Here is a 19,724-nt window from a genome sequence, read left to right as displayed (position 1 = left end):
TAAAAAACAGTCAGGGAACTTACAGTAGGTTGAATTTTGATTTAAAAAAAAGAAAGAAAAGGACACCTGAAATGATACAATTAAAATAGGTTAATATCTATTATCTATAATAATTGATTAATATAGAATAATAATAGAATAATGAAATGAAATGTAAACCATTAGCTGTCATGCATCAACAGAGAATTATCAACATTTATAGCATTTATTCATCTTGGTTTGATTACTGTTTGGTTTGGGTTCATATTAGTTTAATGCATAAAGTAATGTTAACATGCTAAACATGTATTAGTATATTTAAATAATAATTACGGATTTATCTATTCTAGATTAATAAATGCTATAATACTGTCAGGTCAGGTTACCTAATGAATGTTGACAAATGTAGCTTAAATGTAAAGTGTTACTCTAACATTCATATTACTACTATTACTCTCTCTCAGCTGATTCCTCAGTTGGTCGCCACAGCAGCAGTGATAGATATGCCATTCATTTTACTATCACCAATACTAAAATTAATATCACTAATCTCTTTATTCATTCAAATTCAATTAATATATGATTGTTTGAAAGTGCAAAAAATTTATGAGAACTAAACTTCATTGGTTCTAGCGTGTCATGAAAGCACATTTGAGCTTTCGTGTTTACCGTGTCATATTTAATTGATAAGCTCTATGTGCGCTGTGAATAAAAGTCTAAATTAAATCAGTTGAATGACGGACTCACGTGTCGATCTCTGAACTCTTTGAACAAGTCAGGATGATCAAGTGACAAGTGGTCAGCGTTAGCCAGATTTGATGTGTTGCCTCCCGTGGCAAATTTAAAGCAGCGTTTGTACAGTGGTGCATTGAGGTCTGTTGCTTCACCTTTCTATTACTTTTGTAGGCAAAGTAATGCCATATTTCACTCCTATTGCTCTCTTTATTTATTAATTTCGGGCGTGTAGAATGAGATTCATCTGTTTGATCCATCGTGTTCCTCCGTTGTCACCGTTTGCCGGTTTTGCGTGACCCGCGTCAGTTTGGGTAGCGCACTGCCGCCTAGCGGTGAACTTCGAAACAGCAGCGCATCAAATACCGAAGTGAGCAAAATTATGATATTGTACCGTTTGAAATATAATATATACCGGTATTTTTGCAGTACCGGTATACCGCGCATCCCTACTACGCACTTGATTATACATAAAATAAGCTCTCTACAAGTTGTGTTGTGTGCAACTTTACCCATACGCAGCAGTGATAGATCAGATCATTGACTTGATTTGGTGACTTTGAATTTCGCTCAACAAATCAGTGCCTACTAGATAATAAAAGTAGGGATGTGTGAACGACTAATTTCATTAGTTTAAATGGAAATTGTACATTTTTTGAGACAGTCTGTATATGCGATCCATTTGAAATAGACTACTTAAAATATGAACAGTCAAATCCTATACTGAATGCCACTAAAATAGGTCATTTTTATATATATAATGGGTCATTATTTTGCTTAGTTGTCTCTTGTCTGTTTAGAATTGTGGGAGAATCGCATCTCTATTTAAAAAAATAAAAATAATAATTCATGATTCTCAATTTATCCAGAATCGTGCAGCTCTACTACGAATGTTTCCCATCAACAAGTGAGCAGAGGTTATTCATGGGCTGAATCATATACAAATAAAGAGCTTCAAAACATGGAATCGACTTAAAAGCAAGTGCAAAACGAACCTATGCATCCGGTAATTAATTCAGCTGGTTTGGTAATGAACGGCAGCTCATGGAACAAAGAAATAAAAGAATGTGTTGACCCATATTCTACATAGTATGATGCTGAGAAATGCAAAGCCTGATTAATGCATCCAAATAAACTAAAGCAAACAAAACACACCAAACAGCAGCGCACTAATCTGTCTGTGCTCTAATCAGCTCATGGGACAAACGGAAATCTAACCCTTCAACAGCGGATTTGAGTTGATGGGAGTTTAACATGCTTTGGGATTTTACGCAAGATTTGAATTTAAGTGGACCTGACTCCGTTTTAATTTGAGCCAGCTTAATCAGAAAGAAAGGCATTTTCACCCACTCTCTCCACATTAGGAATAGGCCTAGTTCACACACACACACACACACACACACACACACACACACACACACACAAAAATCTAAATTAATAAGTAACTATTTACTCTCTCGTGTTGTTCCAAATATGCATGACTTTCCGTATGGCTGACTTAACCCCAGTTCTACTGAAAAAGTAGCCAGAATTAGCCTGGGTTTCCCCATACTGCCTTGCTCGCAGCGCGATTTTATTCACGCTGCTAGGCAGTCTGGACACCATGGACCAGATTTTCCCCTGAAAAAGGGAACCAATCACAGAACGGGGAGGGAGCAGCAAGACGATGACGACACCGAAGCAGTTTGTTTATATCTATGAATCCAACATGGCATCAGACTCGACGTTACCTTCTACCCTCATGTTTATCTTGCACAAACGGTAATATTCGCTAAACGCCATCGTGCACAAATAAATCTTTGACCCATCGTCTTTTTCCTCGTTGAATTTCTGTCACTCTACATACGTCATCTGGTATAATTGAAGCGATTGGTTATGAGCTACGTACAGGCGCATTTGATAGACATTCATAGCGCCCAATAAACGGCTCTGGGCATTCGTAAACCACGCCTCAAATACGAGAAAATGAACACGTGGTTCCCAGACCAAGTCTCAAATGAGACTTGGTCTGACGTTAGCCAGGCTAAGCCAGAATACTCTTCAAATAAAAAAAATCACTTCACTCCAGAGTAAAGAAAGGGGGGATGAGAGAGGGGATGAAATCTTGGGGATGAGAGAGAAAATTGGTTTGAACATCTGCCTTTTTTCTCAAGTCCATGTCCATTGTCCATCAGCTCCACCCATTTGATTATTAGCCACAACCAGCTGATAATTCATCAAGAGGAGAGAGAATGGCAGTAATTACCCCATCCTTCTGCCAAAGTATCTCTAAACACACCAACATTATCATTATGACTATCACTGTGATCCGTCATTGCAAAAATTACCATCACCACCATCCACCACATTTATCAGGAGGCTTGCCGTGAGTCACGTCAACACGCTCTTCATCAGAAAAACCGAGGCCCTTTTCTAGTTGTTTACCGGGTGCAGAAAAAAAAGCTGACCTAGACCTGACATGCAAAGGTCTATTTTCATATGAATTAGATGAGGGTTATGAAATATGAGTCAGCTATTTCATTTTAGCAAACTGCAGCTCAGTTACAAAATCTACTGAGTTGCTTTGCTGCCTACAAGCTTCTAGAACAGCGTCCAAACTCAAATGAAACCTTGATTTAAAATGTTCTACACCAGCATCCGCACAGCCTTCAGCACTGGACACACACAGAGACAGCACACCGACTCCACAGAACTGGTAGGGACAAGCAGACTATTGGCGCTTTTCCATTACCAGTACCAGCTCGGCTCGACTCGACTCGCCTCGGCTCGCTTTTCGCTCCGTTTTCCATTGCAGATAGTACCTCCACAATAGTACCTGGACGTCATAGCGACGCCGCAGGAAACTGCCGTGACTTAATCTTTTACGCGAGACGCGCGAGACACACCCGCTACCCACACACACACAGGGCAAAGGAGGAAATCGAGTGTATGCTGTTTTTGGATGTTTTTGTTTTTGTTTTTGCTGTTTTTTATTCAGGATACTCCGTCTGGCGCGTGCAATGATGACGCAGTGAATAGTGACGATTCTCTCTGACCAATCAGCAGTCTGCCGTGTTTTCACGTCACATTTTGGTATCGCCTCAGCTCGCCTCAGCCCGCTTAGAACCTCGCCGGAGGTGGTACGAAAAAAAGTACCTGGAAGCAGGTACAGACCAACTTTTACACAGTGGAAAACCAAACAGAGCCGAGTCGAGCCGAGCTGGTACTGTGTAGTGGAAAAGCGCCATTTGTGGCAGGAATTAAAGGGGTCATAGACTGAGAATACAAATGTTCCTTGATCCTTTGACAGTCAAGAGTTTGTTATAATATATAAATACCCTGTAAGTTTCAAAACTCAAAACTTTCTTGTTATTCCAAAAACTGCTTTTATTGAAACCAAGGCCAGCAAACGACAGGATCTAGTGGAGACTTGTGACGTCACACTTCAGCTTTGGCCCCGCCCACTGGAGCGTTAGTGAACAGTGAAATGAGAACGAGAAAAGATCACTGATCTATATAGAATGTCATTATATAGATCAGTGGAAAAGATCGATACAAGAGCAATACCATTACCTTCCAAACGATCCTAATACTAGGATGGTGGGTTTTTTCCCCCAACAATGTGAATGTCTCAGCAGTGCATTATTTGTTTGTATTCGGTGTATTTCACTGTGGATTATTTGGTAAATTTCGGCGCAGGCTTTGCAAACAGACTTTTACGATATGGATCTGCCAGCAACGGCACATTCTAATGCCTGATCTGTGATCAGTGATTTCTGATGTAATTATTCAAGTTCAGACAGATTATCTCTCAAAATATCGTTCAATACTGTTTATGCATCAGTAAATCAAGCCAGTGACTAAACAATCAACTTCACGTCGTTTCTCTTAGTAGGATGAAAAATAATATTATTTAAATTGTGATTAAATATATAAAGAAAGCGATCAAAGAACGCTCCCTTTTCCAATTGCCCAAGCTGTCAATCAAACAGCGCGAGTTTATCTGGACACTTGCCAAAACTTGTTGAAATCAATCATCACAAAATCATGAAGCTGTTACAATGTACAGTACAACGAAGCTCTTACTGCATTTACATCGTGTTTGCATTGTTATTTGGTGAAAGTCAGAGGTGTAAAGTCCAGGTTCAGAAAGTAAAAGTCCTCCTGAGTAGCTTATCCAATCACCTGGATTTGCTAATTAGCACCGTTTTTCAGCCAGGAGACAGAACTAATTAGTGAAATCAGCTGGCTGAGTTCATGGGTGGAATACATATATGGCAGGACTTTTACTTTCTAACCCCTGGACTATACACCTCTGGTGAAAGCATTAGTGAGAGTGCCGAAATTGCGTTGCAATGATGAGATCTTTTCATACGCGATCATCGCTGTCATCAGTTCAATGCTCATCGATTCCTTCATCTCGATAGCTAAAATAGTAAAAACGAAGTAGTAAAAGTTTTAGAGAGAGTTCCACATGTAATACTAGCTATTTCATATGCAAACATGTCAGCCAATCACAGCAGTGGGCGTTTACACTGAAGTCTCAAAGCAGACACGCCCCTTAAAACAGAGAGTTCAAATCAGAGGCTAAAATCAGGCTTGGAAAAATGCCTTTTATTTATAAATTATGAAAATATTTGATGTTAAAAATCATACTAACATTATAAGGGCACCCCAGGAAACATTATAAAATAATAAAATAATCCAGTCTATGACCCCTTTAACCAGATGACTGCAAATCTTCTGAAAATATGTCAACATCTACTCCCATCTACTCAATAATTCATAAAGCATCACTGCCTGTCAAGAGTTTCCTCATGTACTGGCAATTCAGTTAAGACTGCGAGGAACAGAAGTGTTGGGGAAAACAAAGTCATGTTTCAAGACTGCAGTCTCATTGTGCTTTACTCCGAACAGAAGTACAGTTCCTCTACAACTGCCCCTTTATTTGTCTCCTGTGCATGTTGTTGTTCATTAAGGTCTCTGGCGTCATTCTGTTAGCGATCTCATTAGTGGCTTCCTGCCAGTGGCAGAATGGAGCAGCTGCTGTGAGACGGCCTGCCCCTCTAACCAGAGACAACATGGGCCGAGAACAAGCAGATGTGATGCCCTGTGGACTTACCAAAGCTTTGAAGCAGAGTGTGTGGCCGTCTCCTGACACCTGCATAAACTGGGCCAATTGGGTCGATTTAGGGCACTTATTACAATAGATCAACAGAAACGATGCTGGAAATGCTGTTGCGTTACTGCTTGAGATCAGAGACAAAAGAGACACTGCAGTGAAGCTAATTACCCATGATTTCTTGAAGACAAAGCTTCTGAATTATTACTCAGAGTGTGAGACTGTACAGCATTAGTGGTGAGACCACAGATTGAGGTTAGCCCGCAACCTTTGATTTACAGACCCTCTCAACAAATGGTTCTCTATTACGGCTCCGCCAAAGCCACCAATCAAGTTTTACTGCAGACAAAATATCGACCACTCTCCACATTACTATTTTTATCTCTCATACATTGATTGGTCTAGGCTCTTTAAAGGGATAGCTCACCCAAAAATGAAAATTCTGTCATAATTTGCTCTCCCTCAAGTTGTTCCAAACCTGTATGAGTTTCTTTCTTCTGCTGAACACAAAATATGATATTGTGAAGAATATGGGTAACCAAACAGTTGATGGATCCCAATTTGAGTTTTTTCCCTCCAAACTATGGAAGTCAATGGGATCCATCAATTGTTTGGTTACAGACATTCTTCAAAATATCTTTCTTTGTGTTCAGCAGAAGTAGTTTAGTGCGTGTCCATTGACAGACGACCTCTGCTCTCCGCATCCAACTCACACCAATATTTTAAGATGATCCTGGCTGCTCTTTTCAATAAGACTAAGTAAATGAAGACTACGGCTGTCAAGCTTAAAAAATACAAAAAGCCATAAGCTATTAGAAAAGAGTGTAATTCAATGATAAAGATAGGCGGTGACATCCCTGGCTGTTGGGTGGATTCAGCATTACCCATTCTGCAGGCGCCTGGCTGTTAACAGAGCTGACTGTGTGAAAACACTTTAGCTGTGATTAGCTTTCAGCACTCTTGTCATGTTCTCAAGTGCCAGGAATGCTACAATGACTAAATCATCCACTCAATCTTGGATCAAAAAAGAAGAGAATTCTGTCATTATTTAGCCTACTCACCCTCATGAATGTTAGTAACTAAACAGTTTTGTTTACAATTGTCTTCCACTGTGTAGCATCTGGACCAATCAAACACACACAAATGATTCATTAGCCTATATTTAATTAATAATCCAGCAAACTCACTCTCCCCAACAAAGGTCTATGAAAGGTCTATGAAACATTGTCACGTCTTGTTGTGACAAACATGCCGAGAAGCAAGAACAAGATCTGCTGTATGTCATCCATTGTTGTTTATGTCGCTTTCTTCTTCGCGCGAAAATGACGTTGATCGTTTCTTTCCGGCATAGGCTACACCACGCCTATCAGTAGGGTACTGTACCGTACCGCTCAGTGGAAACGAGCCATAAGACCGATAAGACTTTTTACGACCCCAAAAGGAATTTGCAGAGAGTTGTGACTCTCCCTTAATTCTTGCAGAGAAGGAGAAATAAACCCTTTTAATCCTATATATTCTATATATAACCACTTGAGAAATGTATAAACATGTAGGCCTATCTAATTTTCCCTTTATGTGGTTTGGCTTATGTATTCATTCTCTCTTTTAAACTCTTTTGGATTAATGTTTCAGACTTGCATATGGCTAACCAAAGACATTTGTGTAGCATGTTTAGTCTCTATAAACTCCAATCTTCATCCCCCATTTGTTAATTTACATTACATTTTGCTAACTTTGTGACGCATTAGTATTATAAGAATCTTGAAGATTCTTTTGTTAAACACCCAATCAAATTACATGTGCAAAGGCCTGCTTGAACAAAAGGTCGTAAAGAAATTCCCTCCAAAGGGAACAACTTATTGGCTCACAACCCTCCAGAGGGTGTGACATCTTCACGCTTTAAAAATCACTGATCACAAGATCACGCCTCTTAGTCTCTAGTCCCTTTCTGAAATCCTGATGTGAAGATGATGCTGAACTAGAAGTTTTCTAAGGGCCCCCAAGCTTGTGCAAGGCTCTGACTCCCACTGGTTCTCTCTCATCAAGACCACATCAGCAAAGATCAACTGGAGCCTCAACAAATTGCATCAGGACAGTTTAATTCAAATGGGAGAGACATGCAAGTATCAAACTTAAGTCTCATTATTTGATACATTAAGTATCCTTACCCCTTTTAAAGAAGGGCGGGTCAGAACTAAACTGATGGTTTGCTCAAGGCTGTTGATCTGCTGAATTTCAAACAATGCTATACCTTCTTGCTTTCCTGTATTCTGCTTCAGCTCTCTTTCCCTAGGTAAACTGTATGCATGTATGTATGTGTATGTTAGAGTAGTTTAAGTGTTTAAACTAGTTAATAAAATCTTGTTCATGTCACACGTAAAGTTGTCCATGTTTCAAGCTCATATCTGGAGTCCCTAATCATGCAGATTTTGACTACTTGCTCTTAGCAGTACTGTACAGTAAGAAAGACATTTCCCATACCCCGGATCAGGGTTTCCGTTGTCCGGTAATTGCCGGACATTGGCCGAAAAAAGAAAAGAAATGTCCGACAAAATTAAATCTCTCCGGTCAAATTGTCCGATTAAAATTGCCTAACACCGTGTCCTAACTAACTACACGCGACGCCGCGACACGCGATAAAAGGTATCGTTTCCATGTTAATCAGAGTTTGTCCTAACCAGACGCGACGGCGACACGCGACATTTCTAATTTAGAAACGGTTTCTATTTTTCTGCGACGTCGCGCTGGAACATCAAACACAAAGTGTGGCAAACTGGCAATGATAATCTCTGGTACTGTTTATGTGCTTTATTTAATGTTAAAAGCGTGAAATGTGACTTTGAATATCATTTAGTGCTCCAGGTTTGTAGCTGTAAAAGCAACAATGGATATAATTCACCTCAGATCTTGAAATTAAACAAATGGAAACATGAACGTTAAAACTGTGAACAAATAAGTGTATTATTTGACAAAGAATGGTTTAGTAACTCAGTAGCCTATGTATTTTTTAAATGGTGTAATATTTGTGAATTTTATTATAGCTACTTATCCATTTTCTTGCTAGTGCCGTCAAGTTTACTCTCTAGTATGGATGTTAACCGATGGTTGACCGTATCAACGTTAACCGATCAAAGTTGTCGGTACACTCTAAAAAATGCTGGGTTGTTTTTTCAACCCAAATGCTGGGTTGAGACTTTTGGGTAAGGATGCTGGGTTGATGTAACCCAATTTGGGTTGAAAATCTTAAACCAGCCTGCTGGGTCAAATATTTAACCCAACTAGTTGGGTTAAAACAACCCAGCGCTGGGTACGTCCCTTTTTGACCCAGCGCTGGGTTGCCAAAATAACCCAAATTGGGTTGTTTTTAACCCAGCATTTTTTAGAGTGTAGTCGGTTAAAAAGAAAAGAAAAGTGATCTCTAAATTAGCCTATTATAGGCAGTGGACTAAACGCTACTACAGTTAGCCATCTCATTCCAATATCTTTTTGTGTGAAGTGAACAAATCCCTCACACTCAATTTTTCATAACTCTCTCTCTCTCTGTTTTCGGTGCTGATGCAGTGACGCGTTCATGTAAACGGCACCTAAAAGCTGTCGCAAAGAACCAGCAAAAGTAATGATTATGTTGTAGAATTGTTGTAGAAAACATTAAGTGTTTTCTGTGTCGGCTGCAAAGATGAAGTCTGACTCGCGATCTTCGCAGTAGTGAACGCGCCGGAGAGAAATGCACATTTCATACGGATTACATCGTTTTATTTTGTTTTGAATGGTTCTGTTTAAAAGTAGAGATTTCTGTAGATAATAGATATATTTCTATTTTGTTTTTAAGGTGTGTGAGGCGAGTAGGCTACCTGATACGTTAAATTTCGGTTCATGGATGATAGCTTAACGTTAGGAAAACGAAACCATTTTTTTCTAGCGGAAACTCTGCCCCGGATATTTACATTTCTTAGAACTAATAAACAATTAACACTTGAGTGTTCACGGCACAAACAGGTTAATTGATTGTAATATTAATTTTACTACATTAAGTAAATTCTATTAACTGAATTCTGTATTGCCTCCCACGCATCGTTATTGGCTGGGATGACACACTTCCTGGCCAAAGGCTGCAGCCCAAAAACCTCCCGAGCACAGCGATAAAAGAATAAAATACAGAAAATACAGGCACAGGGCAGTGTCTCTGCAGACACAAACATCACCACACATTATTTTTGTACGAGTCTATACTTTTCTCTGTTATGGGAAATCAATGTTTACAGGGTATGAATGAAGAGGAAAGGACACTTCTGTAATACAGGTCTATGTGCAGCATAATATAACAGTAGCTCTCCCTTGGACAGTGAGTGTCTACTTTCTTTATTTCCAGGATCAGGTAACTGGATCTCAGAAAACCAGCCCTTTCAAAACAGTACAGCAGAATCTACCATTACAATCGAGCTGAAAGACACACACACACAGAGAGAGAGAGAGAGGGGGGCAAGGTAGGACAAAAGGACTGTATGTTAAATAGAATTCACCAGTTGCCAAACACAAACAAAATGGCCTCTTAAGATTATGAGAATATTACAGCCGTGGCAGAAGCCTTTTCTTGAGAAATGAGCTCTGTAGAGTTGTAATCTGGTTAACAACTGTATTGCCTCCCAATGGATATCGGAAGGCAAGACAACGGTTCAGCTGTCATGTTTCAGATAAGAGAGAATTCTGGATGATCTGAGGATATCTTCTCATATCCACTTATATAAGCTTCACTCTTCCACTCAAAAAAGGGTTTGACAGTCACATTTACTGAATGGGAGACTAGTTTTAGGCCATATTTAAAGAGACCGTATGGGAAACAAACTCCCACATGCTTTTTTATGATGCAAATTTAATATTTGCTTTCAATTTTTTATACTCCGTCTCCTAGTGCCTGACTAACTTTATCATTAACTGTAGTTACAGCTAAAGTGTCAAGGGACCCAGTCCTGCGGGGTCCCATTCCGGCAAAGCTAAAGCAATTTTCAGTTTCAGATTTGCAATCATGAGTTTAACAAAAGCAGACAATTACTCTATTTTCTAAATGCATGTTATTAATCTTATTGTGAACGATTCATCCATGTATACATTTCATCTTTTTTTCTTTTTTCTTCTTCTTCTGGTAAAACAAATTTCTCTCTGAAAATGTATGCAGGACTTCTCCAAACATTTAGTCTGCTTAAACGTTTTCTTACAAACGACTGCAAGTTCATATCCAGACCTGCCTCCATCCAATCAGCAACCAATGAATTGAAACAAAACTCCCATTTCACTCAGATGTCAGTCACACAATACCGTTTCCTTGCTACTTTAAACACCCAATCACTTTGAAACTAATTCTTACCAAGTAGGCCTTCATTGCAAAATAAATAAATAAATAGGCTACCAGTTTTATTCTATACATTCATTTTTGCCTGTGTTTCCAAACAGCTTTAATTCTTATAAATTACAGGTTTATATTAACAAATAACCAAAACGTAGATATTTATTTTCACCATAAAAGTACAGACTGATAATTGCTTGGACTGGATTTTTTATTTTTTTTATTTTTTACAAATATTATTACTTTGACCTAATCAGTTCTTTAATACTGTGCTTACTGACGAACAGGCCCATTGGGTATTTACAGGTAAAGTAACTTATTTCATGCATTTATTGCATTGACAGAACCCCTAAAAAGATGAAAATAAATTCAGCCATTTAGATAATGCTAATATTTTAAGAAGTTTAAGTCTAATGATTTTTAGGGTAGTCCTTATTTTTAAAGTCTCCAATTGTCATGCTCTTAACCCTTTAAATTGTTCCTTTATATAAGAAAATACAGCATGCCAATTTTTATGGCAGTAACATAATAATTACTGGCAGCTCAATAGCTTTAAACTTTCTGAGATTTTGATGATTTTCGTAAAAACAGATCATTTGAATTGGTATTGTACCTGGCTAGCAAAATTCCCAAAAAAAATCTCCATAAAAGCATCTAATGCACCATATATTCCTAAATATGTATTTTAGATACATATCTCAGTTTACTTATTGTAGAAACTAAATCCAAATTAATCCATCCATGACCCGGTTTAGCAGATTTACCTTTCCTGGTGGAATCAATACATATTTCTATTGATGATCACCTTGGTTATTGTTTGGGTTTAGAGCACATTTTTTGGTTTAAAATTTTTTATTACGTTCCTTGAAATTGACCCGGAACTTTGGCCGAATCAAGCAGATTATCAGGCAATTATACATGCAATGAAAGTAGTCAATGATCACGCCGAGAGAGGAGTGGCTCTGATTCAAGAGTACAATGGCTATCTCACACACTCTGAAGAACAATTGCAGTTTCTCCTTCACGTGGTGGAAGATCATAGACGGATCTATCCAGACTGCACAAAGTCAACACTGGCTGCTGAGCATCAGAAATGAGGGATTGTTGAAAATGTTGTGCTTTTTTTGAGATTGTTGTCATTGTTGTCATGTCAGTGTGGCTCTGATTTCAATAAAATGTAGTTCATTTGCAGCAACTTTTAATATTACTTGCATATCACAATAACGCCGCACAGCTTAACATAGGCAATCTTCCACATGATTGAGCTACCTCTAAATATCATTTTTTTGTCAACATATTTGCATATTTCTAATTTTTAAGTTAAAAGAAACAGTTTAAGAGGTTAAGACACAAACATTTAGCAAAAAAAAAAAAAAAAAAAATTGGACTTGATAAGGACCACCCTAATGATTATTTGTTATTATTGAGTCAAAAAGGAGAAATATTGGACAATTCGACAATCAGTATTGGTCATTCTCTCCACATAAAGCTTAAAGCATGTCCAGTGGAGCTAAATGAAGGGTGGCGAAGCATGTCAATATTAAGGTTATCCAACTGTTAACAATACAAGGTTATTATTATTGCAAGGCGTTCAGTGAAGGGGTTCGCATTTAGTCAAGTCACCTTTATTTATATAGCGCTATTTACAATACAGATTGTTTCAAAGCAGCTTTACAGTGATAACAGGAAAATAATGCAACAAAGTTTGTTTCGGCTGTACAGCAGCTCTAGGAGAAAATAGTGTCATAGTCCAGCTTAAGTTTGTTCGGTATTGATTCATTTCTGTTATAAAAAAGTTATTAATTTATCTACAGCCTCTCTGGAGAAAACAGTGATGTCGTCGCCCAGCTCAGTTCAGTTCTCATTCAATGGGGTCAATGCAGGTAGATCAATAATATTGTTGAATATAAGTGTCCCCAACTAAGCAAGTCAAAGGCAACACCTACAATTTGTCCTAATGGTGCGAGAGAACAGACTTGTCTTCTTCACGCTGTGCCACCTAGTCAGACGTTCCCAGATCAAAGAAACAGGGCTTAGTGACACACACACTCGTGTCTGAAATGATATGCTGCTACAGACAGATCCTAATCCACAGGCCTGTCCTGCCAGCTGGTTTCAGTTGTTAGCTCGGAGTATGTCTATACAAAAAGGATTTTGAAGTCAATTAAAAGACTAAAACAACTGAACATGAAACTCATTAGACAAAGCGTGTAGCAGCATTCTGATGGCAGGCTTGAGTGCCAAGACAATGAAATCATGGGGTTTTCTCTCTAAAAAAAAAACATAACCTAATAATCCAATTGGGATTATGAAAGAAAACTCCATCAAATACTTCCACTTCTAGCTGGATTGTGATCTGACAGCTGCTTTTTTCCCCCTGGAAGTGATCAGATAGGTGGCGACAGATAAACAACAGCTCTGCCCGTGAGGAGCCTCGGTTGCTCCAGGAATCCAGCGGAGGCCGTGCGCTCCAGTCCTCCCATGGGGGACGCCACCAGAAATAGAAGCAGGCGTGGATTGATTGAGGCCTGTGAGGAGCACAGCCAATGGAAATTAAGGAACCAGAGTAAACACACAACAGCTGCCACCCGGGGAGGTTGTTGGCATAGCAATGGGAGGAGAGAAACCCAATCAATAGAACAACAAGTGCGACCTGTCCAGCAATGTGCTTGGTATCCCTTCCTGTAGTGCTGTCTATATAATGAAAACGGTAACATTAAAACATCCAAACTATGGCTCCTTTAATAAACAAACCAAGGTCCAAAGATTCTCAGCAAAAAGACCGAAGGCCTACTTAAAGCTTCCAGCAGTTCCGTCAAAACAAAAGTTTGGTGGTTTAACATTTGAAAATGAATTAAGACAATTAAAACGAGAAATTGTTGTAATGTGAAATACATTACATTGATTGGAGAGAGAATCGCGATGAAAACTGAAAATCTCAAAATCGATCCAGAAGCGTTTGGAGAAACATGATGCCTCGGTTTATTGTCCCAGCACTACCCCCCACTGTATTTATTTTGATATCATAAACATTCACGTAATTGACTATTCGTTTAAATGAACATAGAACCTAAAAACATCCATGTGATGTCATCTCCTGTAGCCCTGGCAGTAAATCATCTTCCCTGCAGGAGTGAGATTAGGCAGATAACACAAGTCCTCCTGGGAATCATCTCCATGGGGGCACAGGCATGATTAGGCTCTTTAAAACACGTCTGTGAAGGTGCGCTGGTATGCCGTTCCTGCCTTCTCTTGTGGCACCTGGAATACCAGCTCACACTGATTTGGAATGCATGATCTACTTCTTGAGACGGTGACCGTTTAAAGTGTGCCGGACTGATTGGCACGGCTTACATTGAATGTAAGCTATATCAAACATGTTTAGGAATGTCCATCAACCTAAATGCTATGAATTATTGCAGAAGACCCCACAGGACGTGGTTCCTTAAAGGAGAACTCCGGTCAATTTTAACATTGAGCTCATTTTTTTGTACATTTGGAGTGCTGTCAATACAGAGAACAACGACAAAAATCGGTGTTGCCTACACCGAGTTATTCTATTTTTAAAATTTGCACCCTATTGACTTCAATGGGGCAAGTAGTAAGCCTGCTTTTTAGCCTCTTAACATCCTTTAAGTGTCATTACAAGTGCACAGAAAATGTGAGTGATTCCTTCCGAGTGAACACGAGTGGATCTGACTGCAGTAGATGTTAGAGATATTAATAAAAATGAAGTTAATTCAGCCAGCGCTCATACCTTTGTTTACATCCTGTTTTCGGTGGAAGGCCATAGTAATCGATTGTCGAGTTCACGCGCATAGGTTTAGTACCTATGATCACGCGCGTGAACTCGACAATCGATTACTATGGCCTTCCACCGAAAACAGGATGTAAACAAAGGTATGAGCGCTGGCTGAATTAACTTCATTTTTATTAATATCTCTAACATCTACTGCAGTCAGATCCACTCGTGTTCACTCGGAAGGAATCACTCACATTTTCTGTGCACTTGTAATGACACTTAAAGGATGTTAAGAGGCTAAAAAGCAGGCTTACTACTTGCCCCATTGAAGTCAATAGGGTGCAAATTTTAAAAATAGAATAACTCGGTGTAGGCAACACCGATTTTTGTCGTTGTTCTCTGTATTGACAGCACTCCAAATGTACAAAAAAATGAGCTCAATGTTAAAATTGACCGGAGTTCTCCTTTAAAAAGGTTCCTAATTTTGTTTTGGAGGTCTCCTACAATAGGGTTTACATGCATCCCCCAAAAAAAAAATTAATAAATAAAAAAACCTTCACTTTATTTTTGTCATAATATGCATTGCAGCTTGAAAAGGATCGCTCAAGGATCCAGTCTCTCTTTTCCAAGACCATACCCTGCTGCTCTGATTGGTCAGATGGCCCAGTCTGTTGTGATTGGTCTACTCTGCTCTGATTGGTCAGATGGCCCAGTCTGTTGTGATTGGTCTACTCTGCTCTGATTGGTCAGATGGCCCAGTCTGTTGTAATTGGTCTACTCTGCTCTGATTGGTCAGATGGCCCAGTCTGTTGTGATTGGTCTACTCTGCTCTGATTGGTCAGATGGCCCAGCCCCAGTCTGTTGTGATTGGTCTACTCTGCTCTGATTGGTCAGATGGCCCAGCCCCAGTCTGTTGTGATTGGTCTACTCTGCTCTGATTGGTCACATGGCCCAGTCTGTTGTGATTGATCTCTGCTCTGATTGGTCAGATGGCCCAGTCTGTTGTGATTGATCTCTGTTCTGATTGGCCAGATGGCCCAGTCTGTTGTGATTGATCTACCCTGCTCTGATTGGCCAGATGGCCCAGTCTGTTGTGATTGGTCTACTTTGCTCTGATTGGCCTGATGGCCCAGTCTGTTGTGACTGATCTACTCTGCTATGATTGGTCACATGGCCCAGTCTGTTGTGTTTGATCTCTGCTCTGATTGGTCAGATGGCCCAGTCTGTTGTGATTGGTCTACTTTGCTCTGACTGGCCATATGGCCCAGTCTGTTGTGATTGGTCTACTTTGCTCTGATTGGTCAGATGGCCCAGTCTGTTGTGATTGATCTCTGCTCTGATTGGCCAGATGGCCCAGTCTGTTGTGATTGATCTACCCTGCTCTGATTGGCCAGATGGCCCAGTCTGTTGTGATTGGTCTACTTTGCTCTGATTGGCCTGATGGCCCAGTCTGTTGTGACTGATCTACTCTGCTATGATTGGTCACATGGCCCAGTCTGTTGTGTTTGATCTCTGCTCTGATTGGTCAGATGGCCCAGTCTGTTGTGATTGGTCTACTTTGCTCTGACTGGCCATATGGCCCAGTCTGTTGTGATTGGTCTACTTTGCTCTGATTGGTCAGATGGCCCAGTCTGTTGTGATTGATCTCTGCTCTGATTGGCCAGATGGCCCAGTCTGTTGTGATTGATCTACCCTGCTCTGATTGGCCAGATGGCCCAGTCTGTTGTGATTGGTCTACTTTGCTCTAATTGGCCTGATGGCCCAGTCTGTTGTGACTGATCTACTCTGCTATGATTGGTCACATGGCCCAGTCTGTTGTGTTTGATCTCTGCTCTGATTGGTCAGATGGCCCAGTCTGTTGTGATTGATCTACTCTGCTCTGACTGGTCAGATGGCCCAATCTGTTGTGATTGATCTCTGCTCTGATTGGTCAGATGGCCCAGTCTGTTGTGATTGGTCTACTTTGCTCTGATTGGTCAGATGGCCCAGTCTGTTGTGATTGATCTACTCTGCTCTGACTGGTCAGATGGCCCAGTCTGTTGTGATTGGTCTACTTTGCTCTGATTGGTCAGATGGCCCAGTCTGTTGTGATTGGTCTACTCTGCTCTGACTGGTCAGATTGCCCAGTCTGTTGTGATTGGTCTACTCTGCTCTGACTGGTCAGATGGCCCAATCTGTTGTGATTGATCTCTGCTCTGATTGGTCAGATGGCCCAGTCTGTTGTGATTGGTCTACTTTGCTCTGATTGGTCAGATGGCCCAGTCTGTTGTGATTGATCTACTCTGCTCTGACTGGTCAGATGGCCCAGTCTGTTGTGATTGATCTACTTTGCTCTGATTGGTCAGATGGCCCAGTCTGTTGTGATTGGTCTACTCTGCTCTAACTGGTCAGATGGCACAGTCTGTTGTGATTGGTCTACTTTGCTCTGATTGGTCAGATGGCCCAGTCTGTTGTGATTGATCTACTCTGCTCCGACTGGTCAGATGGCCCAGTCTGTTGTGATTGGTCTACTTTGCTCTGATTGGTCAGATGGCCCAGTCTGTTGTGATTGGTCTACTCTGCTCTGACTGGTCAGATGGCACAGTCTGTTGTGATTGGTCTACTTTGCTCTGATTGGTCAGATGGCCCAGTCTGTTGTGATTGGTCTACTCTGCTCTGATTGGTCAGATGGCCCAGTCTGTTGTGGTTGGTCTACTCTGCTCTGATTGGTCAGATGGCCCAGTCTGTTGTGTTTGGTCTATTCTGCTCTGATTGGTAAAATGACCCAGTATGTTGTGATTGGTCTACTCTGATTGGTCAGATGGTTCAACCTGTTGTGATTGGTCTACTTTGCTCTATTTGGTCAGATGGTTCAATCTGTTGTGGTTGGTCTACTCCGTTCTGATTGGTCATCTGCCTGCAGCGAATGTCGTAAATTAATTTAAGTTGGAAATGTAATTTTGGGGTCTATGCCCCAAAAATGGGACTGACAGACAGTTAAGAGGTCAAATATCTCATACAACTGCTATCTATAGCTAATATCCTTCTGTTGGCAAAATAATGTGGCTCTGTCCAAATAATGTTTTTTTTTTTTATTTGGCCCACTTGTTAGTGAACAGCCCTGTTCTAGAGCATCTGGACAGATGGCACTAATCAAACAGCTTTGCTGGTGTGGTGTTGTTTCTCTTGCAGTATTTTGGGTAACTAGGTTAGCAGACCTTTTATAAAACACAGGCAGAGATGCCCCACAATCTGCCCTGGGGTATCTACAGCAATACAGTATGTATTACCAATTTACAACTGATCCTAGGGCTTAAGTTGTATAACACATTTGAGAAAGAATATTATAGAATGACGCACACCGACTGACTTCAGCAACAACGATAAGAGTTTCGACTCTTTTTTTACACCCTCTGCTTCTAAAATATAAATATATATTTCATCAACAAACACAAAAATCGTACAGTCTCCCACTCTGAAGAGACTAAAGTCCAAACAGATTTGATCCTGGAAGTGCTCGGAAGAAGTTAAACTTAACAGTTCAGAGTGCTAAACACGCTCAAACAAACAAAACAAACACTAAATAAAACGAACAATCAAATCATGAATCAAATGTTCCCAATTCCATCGAATAGTCTGATTTTTACAACAAATACGTACAGTCTAACGTTAGATATGACAGGACTAACGTTAGCTGCTGTCAGTTATCAGTCTTCACACATCCAGGCTTCAAGCGGTAACGAGGAAAGAGGCGAAAATGATACCGTTACCTTCCTCCATATCTATCATTGACAAAATAGCTCTATTATTAAGTATTATTGACTGAGCGTCCGTTAATAAAGCCGTTAAGTCTCATTCTTTCGATGTCTAGCGCTAGCCTGATGTTAGCTCGCGTGCAGCACGCAGTGCTCGCGCAAGAACTGACCAACTCACTGACTTTATGATATACATTCAAGCCAGGACTTAAAAAATGAAAAGATCACTGCTCACCCGTTCTCGAAGATCAAAATGTGCTGGATAAGACCTGAACGCGTTGCCCGGGGTGAATTGTGCAGCGTGTTGTGGTTGTAGTCACTGAAGTGTGCGTGTGTGTGAGAGATAGAGTGATCTAGTTGCTTCCTCGCGCTGACGGAGGAGGAGCTCACGAGACACTCCAGTCAAACACACGCGCGCGCACACTCTGGACAGGACAGGTGTCGTCATCATGACTTCAAAAGCCCACATTTTACTTACTTTATATATATTTTTAGATATATATATATATAGTAGCGTGTTGCTAAAACATTAAATACATTTAAAAATCTTCTTCTACCACACACACCAGTAATTATCAAACGTGGGATAAAGGGCCTAAATAAATTTCCAACAAAGTACTATAACCGGTCAATTAAAGCGCAAAAGCATTTTAAATTTAATTTAATAATATAAATCCATATCAGAATATTTAACATTAGCTAGATGTTATTAAATCTAACCATGCATTTTTAGAGTTTTCTGAATAAAAAAAAGTTGGATTTCTTACAATTATGAAGATGTATAGGGTTTGAAATAATAGTACCACTTTGCAATAAGGTTCATTAGTTAATGTATTAACTAACAACGAGCAGTACATTTGCTACAGTATTTATTAATCTTTGTTAATGTTAGTCAATAAATATACAGCTGTTCATTGTTTGTTCAGTGCATTAATTAAAGTTAACTAATACATTTAATTTTAATCATGTATTAGCAAATGTTGAAATTAACATTAAATAAGATAAATAGTTGCTGTAGAAGTATTGTTCATTCTTAGTTTATGTTAAATAAGCTATAGTTAACTATAATAAAACCTTATTGTAAAGTGTTACCAA

The 19,724-nt window shown here is 39.8% G+C and overlaps 1 protein-coding gene across 2 annotated transcripts in view; it reads right to left on the bottom strand.

Annotated features, from left to right (window-relative positions):
• ndrg3b (ndrg family member 3b) overlaps positions 1-19,003 on the bottom strand; it is a 58,900-nt gene extending 39,897 nt beyond the window's left edge. The window contains exon 1 of one of the 2 annotated variants that reach the window (XM_084428969.1): positions 18,865-19,003. The gene's annotated coding sequence lies outside the window, so the exon portion shown is untranslated. The remainder of the gene's footprint in view (positions 1-18,864) is intronic. The other variant, XM_084428967.1, reaches the window with a different exon arrangement.
• Between the last annotated feature and the right edge of the window lie 721 nt (positions 19,004-19,724).

Source organism: Rutilus rutilus (assembly GCF_951802725.1).
Source record: "Rutilus rutilus genome assembly, chromosome: 13".
In the NCBI taxonomy this organism is placed as follows: domain Eukaryota; kingdom Metazoa; phylum Chordata; class Actinopteri; order Cypriniformes; family Leuciscidae; genus Rutilus; species Rutilus rutilus.
The sequence above is the reverse complement of the archived record's forward strand: the minus strand, read 5'-3'. Positions and strand labels throughout refer to the sequence as shown.